Source organism: Cherax quadricarinatus, chromosome 5, assembly GCF_038502225.1.
Source record: "Cherax quadricarinatus isolate ZL_2023a chromosome 5, ASM3850222v1, whole genome shotgun sequence".
NCBI classification, from domain to species: Eukaryota; Metazoa; Arthropoda; class Malacostraca; order Decapoda; family Parastacidae; genus Cherax; species Cherax quadricarinatus.
Window position 1 is genome coordinate 2077064 of NC_091296.1, and position 14454 is coordinate 2091517.

Sequence of the window (14454 nt, forward strand, 5' to 3'; positions counted from 1 at the left end):
GTAGACAGACTAGTAGACTATTATACTAGTACATCGGGAGGTGTGTTTCTCAATGTATATAAACCGGTAGATGTTTATATCTCAGCGTATAAATATACATCAATGTGTGTATTTACTCAGATGTGTATCTCTCAATGTATGTACAAATGAAAGTGTTTCTCTAACTCTGTACACCGAGACTTGTGTACATCTCAGTGTATATATACGCTAAGTATATATACAAGGTATATATGGTTTAAACCTTGGTAATAGATATCGACAAATTGAGTTACATGAACACGTAAACAAACACTATGATATATTTATTAAGCAACGTTTCGGTCGTGCGACCTGAAGAATGACAGAATGGGATGAGGACAGGTAGACAAGATCATGTGACTCCTGTTGTTAGGTAGGTGATGCTTTGCCTGGTTGAGTAGTATCATCTATGGTATCAGTGACACCACAGAACATAACACTGGAAATACAAAGCAACACCTGCCTAGCAGTACAGGAGTCACATAATTCCATCATCTACCAGTCCTCGTCGCAGTGTGTCATTCTTCACGCCACCATGCGTCCCACCTCACTCTCCGTTTATATATACGTACTGTCTTTTTAACCTCTATATGTTAGTGCGATCATTGAATACATTCTAGTGTTAGTCAGTTGTCTTTCTAAAACAATGTATATATATATACTACTTAGTGTATATACACTGGTGTGTATATACACCAGGTTCATATACACTGAGAGATGTGCATTATTGATGGGTAACTAAAACAAACTTAGTCGTGAGTAATGTTTACCCGTTGAACATTAAAATGGTATAAAATACCGACAGGTTGTTACCTAACAATGTTTACCTGTTAACTGTTGTTATTTTTTCTAAATTCTCTCATAATAGTTATGGGATTATTATTTTTATTATCAGACTTGCAGAATTTAACATTCAGTTTGCTTTGTTTATCGGAAAATACGAATTTAAAGTTGCCACTGACATTTGGGTTTATTATAAAAAAAGTTTGTCCTTACAGCAATGTTTAGGTCGATGTTTTATTGCACTTATAATAATAATAATAATAATAATAATAATAATAATAATAATAATAATAATAATAATAATAACAATAAATCATTTATTTCTATAAGTATATGTATAAGGTACACAGACCATAGCTGACATCAATGACTATATAGAAAGACCCTTGTTATGCTGAGCATTTCGGGCAAATTAGGTCAATTTTGTCCCCAGGATGCGACCCACACTAGCAATTTGTGTCCTTTTGCCTAACTTATTGTCGGTAATTCTACCAATATTATTATAATTTTCTTAATGTTCAGCAAAGGTAGTTATATGATAATTGTTTGCAATACCGACAAGTTAATACGAGAAGACACATGTGCAACATGTGTATCTTTATTCCGAAACGTTTCGCCTACACAGTAGGCTACTTCAGTCGAGTACGGAGGAGTCAGCAGACGAGATGTAAAGACAATGTAATCAGTGCGTTACCCTCGGAGACGTAGTTTTGAGGTGGTCAGTCCCTCAGCCTGGAGAAGAGTCCTACTCCGTAGTCTGGAGAAACGTGAAGGTGAAGTTAGGTCAGGTTAGGTAAGGTTTGTCAGGAAACAGGATAAATGTTTCCTGACGCTGGTCTTAGTCATATGATGACCCGCAGCTGGAGCTTTTGGTCATCTGACCGAGGCCTTCTACTGGCTTACCCCTCCACCTCTTTAAAAATTATGATTATAATTGAATTATGAAGCCTGAGACTGACATGGTACTGTTAAAACTGTGGCGCAGATAATTTTGACCAGAGGAGAGGCGGGGGCCACTAGTATCAGTAACTGTAAGTCACTTTGACTTTCTTGGGCTATCTTAGGTAATCTACATATATGACAATTTATGTAACTGTATTTATGTGTTCCTGTACCTGAATAAGCTTGCTTACTAATGTAAATACTGAGGACAGAGTAGCAAGCCTACTAGGAAGCCTACTAGGCAAGTCCCTCTCAAATCCAGCCTTTCTGATAGTTATGGAAGATTTCCTCTATGTCAAGATATCGGTGTTGCAGTGTCTGACAATGTGGATGATAATGGTATACAATACCGTCAACTTTATAAGTAAGACACATGTGCAAGTTATGTATCTTGATTCGAAGATGGGTTTGTTACTGTCGGAGGCGAGAGGATAATGCTTTATCGTGAGTAGGCCTCTTGTTGCACCTTGGTGTGAACTATGTACACCTTAGGCCTCTTGTTGGGCCGCGTCAACATATGTGTATGGCCATTAAGGAGAGTGTTATCATGTAAGAGTTTTAATTGTTGTGGGAAATTATGGGAATGAGGCTCACAGGTACATTCCTGAAATATTTCGTCCATATAATTTAAGGGACGCACAACTTGGCAACAAATTGTAGTTATCAGTGTTAGTTGTATCTCAGAACCATGTGGGATTTTAGACACTAGGCCTCACCAAGCCTCTCCTTCCAGACCCACACACTCTCTCCCACCCACGAAGTCGAGCCTATCAAATATCACAATATAAAAAAATAATGCCAATAATATTGGTAAATTATGATAGTGAGTGGAATGTATGATGGGTTTGTGACTTGAAAAGGACGGGGGGTTGTTGGATCCAAAGCTGGTAAATGATATGCTATACGTATTTAAAAAAGTTATAGAATGAAACTGGAGTACTCACCATAGACAGATTAGCTCTTCATTAGTCATTTGTAAAGCAGGTCCTAACGCCTACCTAACAATCAGAACCTAAACTGGCCAGTCAATAATTATAAGGTAACAATGGGGTACTTCCCTGGGTGAGTTGCAATGACGCAGCATCACTGAAATTTCCCAATGCCGGCTTATTATGACGGCTTCAGGGACAAATTTCTCCACACTCCAGCACACAAAGATTACAGCTGCCTGGAACTCACATTAATAAAACACTCAGCTGTAATAACCAGTGATTCACCGCCAAATTCTCAGCGTCCCTCCCTGTATCACTCCCAGGCCGCTACACACCCATCTTCACTCTAAATTTGTAGCTCAAATCAGACTCTATTTTACACATATATTATTCAAATTTACACATATATTTAGGAAGATTATAAAAATTTTCACAATAATAATAAAGATTATAACTTTTAATTGTGTATTTTGGAGAAAAAAGACTACTGGAACAGGTTCTTGAAGGTGTGTACATTTATTCCTTGAGAGTACATTCATTCCTTGAGAGTACATTCATCCCTTGAGAGTACATTCATCCCTTGAGAGTACATTCATTCCTTGAGAGTACATTCATTCCTTGAGAGTACATTCATTCCTTGAGAGTACATTCATTCCTTGAGAGTACATTCATTCCTTGAGAGTACATTTATTCCTTGAGAGTACATTCATTCCTTGAGAGTACATTTATTCCTTGAGAGTACATTCATTCCTTGAGAGTACATTTATTCCTTGAGAGTACATTCATTCCTTGAGAGTACATTTATTCCTTGAAAGTGAGTACATTTACTCTGATGTGTGTTTTATAAGACAGTCTGTGGGATGGTCAGAGTGAGGCAGGTCCAAGTCTCCCACCGGCTTAAGCCAATGCCCTAACCTAGTTAGGGATGCTGTGTACCAAATCTAAGAACAGATCAATGGTACATTGGTACATAAAGGATAAAGTTTGTCTTGGAACCTTTCTTTAGTCCCCAGACGTAAGTTAGGTCAGGTTAGGCTTGTGTTCGTTAATAAGCCTTCTCATACCCCAGGGTAAAGCACACTAACTGACCAGTTATTTGTGTATGACTCTCTGAAGACCACAGTAACGGACTTGTTATATGTAGAACACCACACTGACGGTCCATATATGAACATAAGAATGGAGGAACACTGCAGAAGGCCTACTGGCCCATACAAAGCAGGTCCTTATGAAATTTGTTAGTTTGTGTTCCTTATATGTCTTACACCCCCCTCACAAGATCAACACAGACCCCCCTCCCTCTTTACAAACCTTAAATAACGATCACAAATTGGCTTCGCATAATTTAAGAGGGATCCAGTTGATGCACTGGATCCATGTAGAGGACCAGGGAGTGAACAAACGTATACGTGCTTCATACAACACACAGAATTAATAATAGAACGAATTGAACAAGCATATTTTTTTTGGCCCTATGCTGTGCGCGTCTCTCAAATGTACACACACTCTGATGTCAAACAACGAGGCTACATCAATCTGTCCCCTCCACTGGACGTCATAGCAACGCTGGTCCGGGGGAGGGATATATATAAAAAAATGCCCTGGGGATTTTGTTTGTCATGTCCGTGAAAAGCTCTTCACACTAAATTGAAGATTCATTGTTACCTTGACTTTTGCTGGTTCGTGAATTTGCGTTCCGTTTAGTAGTGTCCGGGGGGGGGGGAGTTTGTTTTAGGTAGGGTGGAGCCAGCCAGTGATTAGCCTCACTGCAGCGTCCAGTCACACCAGTGATCTGCAGGGGGTGTAGCAGCCTACCTCGCAGTCGCAAGGTTTAGGGGTCGATTTGTTGGCTTGGAGTAGCACCTCGTCGACACCTAGGCAACCAGCATGGCAGGCAGACACTAAGACAGCATGGTCGACACCCAGATAGACAGTAAGGCAGACGGTTACAAAGACAACGTGGTCGACACCCAGACAGAGAAACCGCCAGGCAGGCAGACGAACACTTAGAAAGGATGGTCGACGCCTAGACAGAGACAGACACTAAGACAGCCTGGTCGACAGCTAGACAGAGAGGCAGACACTAAGACAGCCTGGTCGACACCCAGATAAAGAGACAGCCAGACAGACAATCAGAGACAGTAAAACAGCCAGACAGACAATCAGAGACAGTAAAACAGCCAGACAGACAATCAGACAGCCACAAAGCTAGACAGCCAGGAAAGGCTTTGTTTCTATTATAATTTTATGTATAAACAACACATTTCTACCCAGACTTTTACCAGCACAAAGATGCTGCGTCCGCTCTCAATGTTGATGATCCACACTTGACCATTGTAAGATACTCCACCAGTTGTGTATGCTGCAATAATAAGAATAATAATAATAGTAATAATACCAGTAATAACATAATAATAATAATAATGCTATTAAAAATTATAATAATAGTAATAACGCCAGTAATAATAATAGTAATAATACCAGTAATAATAATAATAATAATACCAGTAATAATAATAATACCAGTAATAGTAATACCAGTAATAATAATAATAATAATAATAATAATAATAATAATAATAATAATAATAATAATACCAGTAATAATAATAATAATAATAATAATAATAATAATAATAATAATAATAATAATAATAATAATAATAATATGGTTAATGAGAACCTTCAAAACTAGGGAGGCCAAGCCCATGATGACACTCTTCAGGTCACTTGTTCTATCTAGGCTGGAATATTGCTGCACACTAACAGCACCTTCCAAGGCAGGTGAAATTGCTGACCTAGAAAATGTACAGAGAGCCTTCACGGCGCGCATAACGGAGATAAAACACCTCAATTATTGGGAGCGCTTGAGGTTCCTAAACCTGTATTCCCTGGAACGCAGGAGGGAGAGATACATGATTATATACACCTGGAAAATCCTAGAGGGACTAGTACCGAACTTGCACACGAAAATCACTCACTACGAAAGCAAAAGACTTGGCAGACGATGCACCATCCCCCCAATGAAAAGCAGGGGTGTCACTAGCACGTTAAGAGACCATACAATAAGTGTCAGGGGCCCGAGACTGTTCAACTGCCTCCCAGCATACATAAGGGGGATTACCTACAGACCCCTGGCAGTCTTCAAGCTGGCACTGGACAAGCACCTAAAGTCAGTTCCTGATCAGCCGGGCTGTGGCTCGTACGTTGGTTTGCAGCCAGCAGTAACAGACTGGTTGATCAGGCTCTGATCCACCAGGAGGCCTGGTCACAGACCGGGCCGCGGGGGCGTTGACCCCCGGAACTCTCTCCAGGTAAACTCCAGGTAATAATAATACCAGTAATAATAATAATAATAATAATAATAATAATAATAATAATAATAATAATACCAGTAATAATAATAATAATAATAATAATAATAATAATAATAATAATAATAATAATAATAATAGTAAAAAAATAATAATAATAATAATAATAATAATAATAATAATAATAATAATAATAATAATAATAATAATAATAATAATAATAATACCAGTAATAATAATACTAGTAATAATAATAATACCAGTAATAATAACAATAATAATAATAATAATAATAATAATAATACCAGTAATAATAATAATAATAATAATAATAATACCAGTAATAATAATAATAACAATAATAATAATAATAATACCAGTAATAATAATAATAATAATAATAATACTAGTAATCATAATAATAATAATAATAATAATAATAATAATAATAATAATAATAATACCAGTAATAATACTAGTAATAATAATAATAACAATAATAATAATAATAATAATAATAATAATAATAATAATAATAATAATAATAATACCAGTAATAATAATAATAATAATAATAATAATAATAATAATAATAATAATAATATTAATAATAATAGTAATACCAGTAATAATAATAATAATAATAATAATAATAATAATAATAAACCCGCAGGTGGGAGGTGACACAGCGGCTGGAGTATGGGAAGTAATGGGGTTTAATCCGAGGAAGAGGAGGATGGGTCAGGGGCCCAGGAGCCTTCACAAGCAGCGTTATAGGACGTCCATCTTATTTTCATAATATGAGTGAGTGTGAGGATGAGAGTGAGTGAGGGTGATCACTGGTCAGTGTGAGGTGAGTGTTGGTGGAGGACGCACGTACACTCTCTTACTCTCACATATATACCTGTTATTTCTTCAGTTACAATTGTGTGAGTGTAGTGGTGGTGAGTCTGTGGTGACTCACATGATGGTGGTGAGTCTGTGGTGACTCACATGGTGGTGGTGGTGAGTCTGTGGTGACTCACATGGTGGTGGTGAGTCTGTAGTGCCTCACATGATGGTGGTGGTGAGTCTGTGGTGCCTCACATGATGGTGGTGGTGAGTCTGTAGTGCCTCACATGATGGTGGTGGTGAGTCTGTGGTGCCTCACATGATGGTGGTGGTGAGTCTGTGGTGCCTCACATGATGGTGGTGGTGAGTCTGTGGTGCCTCACATGATGGTGGTGAGTCTGTGGTGACTCACAGGATGGTGGTGGTGAGTCTATGGTGCATCACATGATGGTGGTGAGTGTGGTGACTCACAGGATGGTGGTGGTGAGTCTGTGGTGACTCACAGGATGGTGGTGCTGAGTCTGTGGTGCCTCACATGATGGTGGTGGTGTCTGTGGTGCCTCACATGATGGTGGTGGTGAGTCTGTGGTGACTCACATGATGGTGGTGGTGAGTCTGTGGTGCCTCACATGATGGTGGTGGTGAGTCTGTGGTGACTCACATGATGGTGGTGGTGAGTCTGTGGTGACTCACATGGTGGTGGTGAGTCTGTGGTGCCTCACATGATGGTGGTGGTGAGTCTGTGGTGACTCACATGGTGGTGGTGAGTCTGTGGTGCCTCACATGATAGTGGTGGTGAGTCTGTGGTGCCTCACATGATGGTGGTGGTGAGTCTGTGGTGACTCACATGATGGTGGTGGTGAGTCTGTGGTGCCTCACATGATGGTGGTGAGTCTGTGGTGCCTCACATGGAGGTGGTGAGTCTGTGGTGCTTCGCATGGTGGTGGTGAGTCTGTGGTGCCTCACATGATGGTGGTGAGTCTGTGGTGCCTCACATGATGGTGGTGAGTCTGTGGTGCCTCACATGATGGTGGTGGTGAGTCTGTGGTGCTTCACATGATGGTGGTGGTGAGTCTGTGGTGCTTCACATGATGGTGGTGGTGAGTCTGTGGTGCCTCACATGATGGTGGTGGTGAGTCTGTGGTGCTTCACATGATGGTGGTGGTGAGTCTGTGGTGCCTCACATGATGGTGGTGGTGAGTCTGTGGTGCCTCACATGATGGTGGTGGTGAGTCTGTGGTGCCTCACATGATGGTGGTGGTGAGTCTGTGGTGCCTCACATGATGGTGGTGGTGAGTCTGTGGTGCTTCACATGATGGTGGTGGTGAGTCTATGGTGCCTCACATGATGGTGGTGGTGAGTCTGTGGTGCTTCACATGATGGTGGTGGTGAGTCTGTGGTGCTTCACATGATGGTGGTGGTGAGTCTGTGGTGCCTCACATGATGGTGGTGGTGAGTCTGTGGTGCTTCACATGATGGTGGTGGTGAGTCTGTGGTGCCTCACATGATGGTGGTGGTGAGTCTGTGGTGCTTCACATGATGGTGGTGGTGAGTCTGTGGTGCTTCACATGATGGTGGTGGTGAGTCTGTGGTGCTTCACATGATGGTGGTGGTGAGTCTGGTGCTTCACATGATGGTGGTGGTGAGTCTGTGGTGCGTCACATGATGGTGGTGATGAGTCTGTGGTGCTTCACATGATGGTGGTGAGTCTGTGGTGCTTCACATGATGGTGGTGGTGAGTCTGTGGTGCTTCACATGATGGTGGTGGTGAGTCTGTGGTGCCTCACATGATGGTGGTGGTGAGTCTGTGGTGCTTCACATGATGGTGGTGGTGAGTCTGTGGTGCCTCACATGATGGTGGTGGTGAGTCTGTGGTGCTTCACATGATGGTGGTGGTGAGTCTGTGGTGCTTCACATGATGGTGGTGGTGAGTCTGTGGTGCTTCACATGATGGTGGTGGTGAGTCTGTGGTGCTTCACATGATGGTGGTGAGTCTGTGGTGCTTCACATGATGGTGGTGAGTCTGTGGTGCGTCACATGATGGTGGTGGTGAGTCTGTGGTGCTTCACATGATGGTGGTGAGTCTGTGGTGCGTCACATGATGGTGGTGGTGAGTCTGTGGTGCTTCACATGATGGTGGTGGTGAGTGTGGTGCCTCACATGATGGTGGTGGTGAGTCTGTGGTGCTTCACATGATGGTGGTGAGTCTGTGGTGCGTCACATGATGGTGGTGGTGAGTCTGTGGTGCTTCACATGATGGTGGTGGTGAGTCTGTGGTGCTTCACATGATGGTGGTGGTGAGCCTGTGGTGCTTCACATGATGGTGGTGGTGAGTCTGTGGTGCTTCACATGATGGTGGTGGTGAGTCTGTGGTGCCTCACATGATGGTGGTGGTGAGTCTGTGGTGCTTCACATGATGGTGGTGGTGAGTCTGTGGTGCTTCACATGATGGTGGTGGTGAGTCTGTGGTGCTTCACATGATGGTGGTGAGTCTGTGGTGCTTCACATGATGGTGGTGAGTCTGTGGTGCCTCACATGATGGTGGTGGTGAGTCTGTGGTGCTTCACATGATGGTGGTGGTGAGTCTGTGGTGCTTCACATGATGGTGGTGGTGAGTCTGTGGTGCCTCACATGATGGTGGTGGTGAGTCTGTGGTGCCTCACATGATGGTGGTGAGTCTGTGGTACTTCACATGATGGTGGTGGTGAGTCTGTGGTGCCTCACATGATGGTGGTGGTGAGTCTGTGGTGCCTCACATGATGGTGGTGGTGAGTCTGTGGTGCTTCACATGATGGTGGTGGTGAGTCTGTGGTGCTTCACATGATGGTGGTGGTGAGTCTGTGGTGCTTCACATGATGGTGGTGAGTCTGTGGTGCTTCACATGATGGTGGTGAGTCTGTGGTGCCTCACATGATGGTGGTGGTGAGTGTGTGGTGCTTCACATGATGGTGGTGAGTCTGTGGTGCGTCACATGATGGTGGTGGTGAGTCTGTGGTGCTTCACATGATGGTGGTGAGTCTGTGGTGCCTCACATGATGGTGGTGGTGAGTCTGTGGTGCGTCACATGATGGTGGTGGTGAGTCTGTGGTGCTTCACATGATGGTGGTGAGTCTGTGGTGCCTCACATGATGGTGGTGGTGAGTCTGTGGTGCTTCACATGATGGTGGTGAGTCTGTGGTGCCTCACATGATGGTGGTGGTGAGTCTGTGGTGCTTCACATGATGGTGGTGAGTCTGTGGTGCTTCACATGATGGTGGTGGTGAGTCTGTGGTGCTTCACATGATGGTGGTGAGTCTGTGGTGCCTCACATGATGGTGGTGGTGAGTCTGTGGTGCTTCACATGATGGTGGTGAGTCTGTGGTGCTTCACATGATGGTGGTGAGTCTGTGGTGCCTCACATGATGGTGGTGGTGAGTCTGTGGTGCTTCACATGATGGTGGTGAGTCTGTGGTGCTTCACATGATGGTGGTGGTGAGCCTGTGGTGCTTCACATGATGGTGGTGGTGAGTCTGTGGTGCTTCACATGATGGTGGTGGTGAGCCTGTGGTGCTTCACATGATGGTGGTGAGTCTGTGGTGCTTCACATGATGGTGGTGGTGAGCCTGTGGTGCTTCACATGATGGTGGTGAGTCTGTGGTGCTTCACATGATGGTGGTGGTGAGTCTGTGGTGCTTCACATGATGGTGGTGAGTCTGTGGTGCCTCACATGATGGTGGTGGTGAGTCTGTGGTGCTTCACATGATGGTGGTGAGTCTGTGGTGCTTCACATGATGGTGGTGGTGAGTCTGTGGTGCTTCACATGATGGTGGTGAGTGTGTGGTGCTTCACATGATGGTGGTGGTGAGTCTGTGGTGCTTCACATGATGGTGGTGGTGAGTCTGTGGTGCTTCACATGATGGTGGTGGTGAGTCTGTGGTGCCTCACATGATGGTGGTGGTGAGTCTGTGGTGCTTCACATGATGGTGGTGGTGAGCCTGTGGTGCCTCACATGATGGTGGTGGTGAGTCTGTGGTGCCTCACATGGTGGTGGTGAGTCTGTGGTGCTTCACATGATGGTGGTGGTGAGTCTGTGGTGCTTCACATGATGGTGGTGGTGAGTCTGTGGTGCTTCACATGATGGTGGTGGTGAGTCTGTGGTGCTTCACATGATGGTGGTGGTGAGTCTGTGGTGCCTCACATGATGGTGGTGGTGAGTCTGTGGTGCTTCACATGATGGTGGTGGTGAGTCTGTGGTGCCTCACATGATGGTGGTGGTGAGTCTGTGGTGCTTCACATGATGGTGGTGGTGAGTCTGTGGTGCTTCACATGATGGTGGTGGTGAGTCTGTGGTGCTTCACATGATGGTGGTGGTGAGCCTGTGGTGCCTCACATGATGGTGGTGGTGAGTCTGTGGTGCTTCACATGATGGTGGTGGTGAGTCTGTGGTGCCTCACATGATGGTGGTGGTGAGTCTGTGGTGCTTCACATGATGGTGGTGGTGAGTCTGTGGTGCTTCACATGATGGTGGTGGTGAGTCTGTGGTGCTTCACATGATGGTGGTGGTGAGTCTGTGGTGCTTCACATGATGGTGGTGGTGAGTCTGTGGTGCTTCACATGATGGTGGTGGTGAGTCTGTGGTGCTTCACATGATGGTGGTGGTGAGTCTGTGGTGCTTCACATGATGGTGGTGGTGAGCCTGTGGTGCTTCACATGATGGTGGTGGTGAGTCTGTGGTGCTTCACATGATGGTGGTGGTGAGTCTGTGGTGCTTCACATGATGGTGGTGGTGAGTCTGTGGTGCTTCACATGATGGTGGTGGTGAGTCTGTGGTGCTTCACATGATGGTGGTGGTGAGTCTGTGGTGCTTCACATGATGGTGGTGGTGAGCCTGTGGTGCTTCACATGATGGTGGTGGTGAGTCTGTGGTGCTTCACATGATGGTGGTGGTGAGTCTGTGGTGCTTCACATGATGGTGGTGGTGAGCCTGTGGTGCTTCACATGATGGTGGTGGTGAGTCTGTGGTGCTTCACATGATGGTGGTGGTGAGTCTGTGGTGCTTCACATGATGGTGGTGGTGAGTCTGTGGTGCTTCACATGATGGTGGTGGTGAGCCTGTGGTGCTTCACATGATGGTGGTGGTGAGTCTGTGGTGCTTCACATGATGGTGGTGGTGAGTCTGTGGTGCTTCACATGATGGTGGTGGTGAGCCTGTGGTGCCTCACATGATGGTGGTGGTGAGTCTGTGGTGCTTCACATGATGGTGGTGGTGAGTCTGTGGTGCTTCACATGATGGTGGTGGTGAGTCTGTGGTGCTTCACATGATGGTGGTGGTGAGTCTGTGGTGCTTCACATGATGGTGGTGGTGAGCCTGTGGTGCCTCACATGATGGTGGTGGTGAGTCTGTGGTGCTTCACATGATGGTGGTGGTGAGTCTGTGGTGCTTCACATGATGGTGGTGGTGAGCCTGTGGTGCTTCACATGATGGTGGTGGTGAGTCTGTGGTGCTTCACATGATGGTGGTGGTGAGCCTGTGGTGCTTCACATGATGGTGGTGGTGAGTCTGTGGTGCTTCACATGATGGTGGTGGTGAGTCTGTGGTGCTTCACATGATGGTGGTGGTGAGTCTGTGGTGCTTCACATGATGGTGGTGGTGAGTCTGTGGTGCCTCACATGATGGTGGTGGTGAGTCTGTGGTGCTTCACATGATGGTGGTGGTGAGCCTGTGGTGCCTCACATGATGGTGGTGGTGAGTCTGTGGTGCCTCACATGGTGGTGGTGAGTCTGTGGTGCTTCACATGATGGTGGTGGTGAGTCTGTGGTGCTTCACATGATGGTGGTGGTGAGCCTGTGGTGCTTCACATGATGGTGGTGGTGAGTCTGTGGTGCTTCACATGATGGTGGTGGTGAGTCTGTGGTGCTTCACATGATGGTGGTGGTGAGCCTGTGGTGCTTCACATGATGGTGGTGGTGAGCCTGTGGTGCTTCACATGATGGTGGTGGTGAGCCTGTGGTGCTTCACATGATGGTGGTGGTGAGTCTGTGGTGCTTCACATGATGGTGGTGGTGAGTGTGGTGCTTCACATGATGGTGGTGGTGAGCCTGTGGTGCTTCACATGATGGTGGTGGTGAGTCTGTGGTGCTTCACATGATGGTGGTGGTGAGTCTGTGGTGCTTCACATGATGGTGGTGGTGAGCCTGTGGTGCTTCACATGATGGTGGTGGTGAGTCTGTGGTGCTTCACATGATGGTGGTGGTGAGTCTGTGGTGCTTCACATGATGGTGGTGGTGAGCCTGTGGTGCTTCACATGATGGTGGTGGTGAGTCTGTGGTGCTTCACATGATGGTGGTGGTGAGTCTGTGGTGCTTCACATGATGGTGGTGGTGAGTCTGTGGTGCCTCACATGATGGTGGTGGTGAGTCTGTGGTGCTTCACATGATGGTGGTGGTGAGTCTGTGGTGCTTCACATGATGGTGGTGAGTCTGTGGTGCTTCACATGATGGTGGTGAGTCTGTGGTGCTTCACATGATGGTGGTGGTGAGTCTGTGGTGCTTCACATGATGGTGGTGGTGAGCCTGTGGTGCTTCACATGATGGTGGTGAGTCTGTGGTGCTTCACATGATGGTGGTGGTGAGTCTGTGGTGCTTCACATGATGGTGGTGGTGAGCCTGTGGTGCTTCACAAATTTGTCAGGTTTCCATGGGGTTTCCAGGGGGTTTCCATGGGGTTTCCAGGGGGTTTCGATGGGGTTTCCATGGGGTTTCCATGGGGTTTTATCAGACAGTTGTTAACAACCTTCACAACTCTGGTCCTTCCTGCCTACTTCTCCTCCCTTATTATATTACAACAATAATTTCATTATTATAATATTTCCTCCTTATTATTATTGCTCATTATTATTATTATTATTATTATTATTATTATTATTATTATTATTATTATTATTATTATTATTATTATTATTATTATTATTATTATTATTATTTCTGTTATTATTATTATTATTTTTGTTTCTGTTACTGTTATTATTATCTCTGTTATTATTATTATTATTATTATTATTATTATTATTATTATTATTGTTATTTCAGTTATTATTATTATTTCAGTTATTTTATTATTATAATATTTCCTCCTTATTATTATTACTCATTATTATTTTTTTTTATTATTATTATTATTATTATTATTATTATTATTATTATTATTATTATTAATATTATTATTATTATTATTATTATTATTATTATTATTATTATTATTATTATTATTATTATTATTTTTATTATTATTATTATTAATATTATTATTATTATTATTATTATTATTATTATTATTATTATTATTTCTGTTATTATTATTATTTTTGTTTCTGTTACTGTTATTATTATCTCTGTTATTATTATTGTTATTATTATTATTGTTATTATTATTATTATTATTATTATTATTATTATTATTATTATTATTGTTATTTCTGTTATTATTATTTTTATTATTATTATTATTATTATTATTATTATTATTATTATTATTATTATTGTTATAATTATTGTTATTTCAGTTATTATTATTATTATAATACAATAATAATATTCTTATAATAATATTTCAATAATATTATTTTTCATTTTCTTCCTCTTGTTCTTAAATATAT

At 43.3% G+C, this 14454-nt stretch overlaps 1 protein-coding gene across 2 annotated transcripts in view; it reads left to right on the forward strand.

The window, feature by feature from the left end:
* LOC128684975 (lachesin) overlaps positions 1-14454 on the forward strand; it is a 557865-nt gene that overhangs the window by 18879 nt on the left and 524532 nt on the right. Inside the window, exon 1 of one of the 2 annotated variants that reach the window (XM_070098924.1) lies at positions 6837-6918. The exons of the other annotated variant lie outside the window; for it this stretch is intronic. The gene's annotated coding sequence lies outside the window, so the exon portion shown is untranslated. Of the gene's footprint in view, positions 1-6836; positions 6919-14454 lie in introns of those variants that run through there. 2 annotated transcript variants of the gene reach the window in all.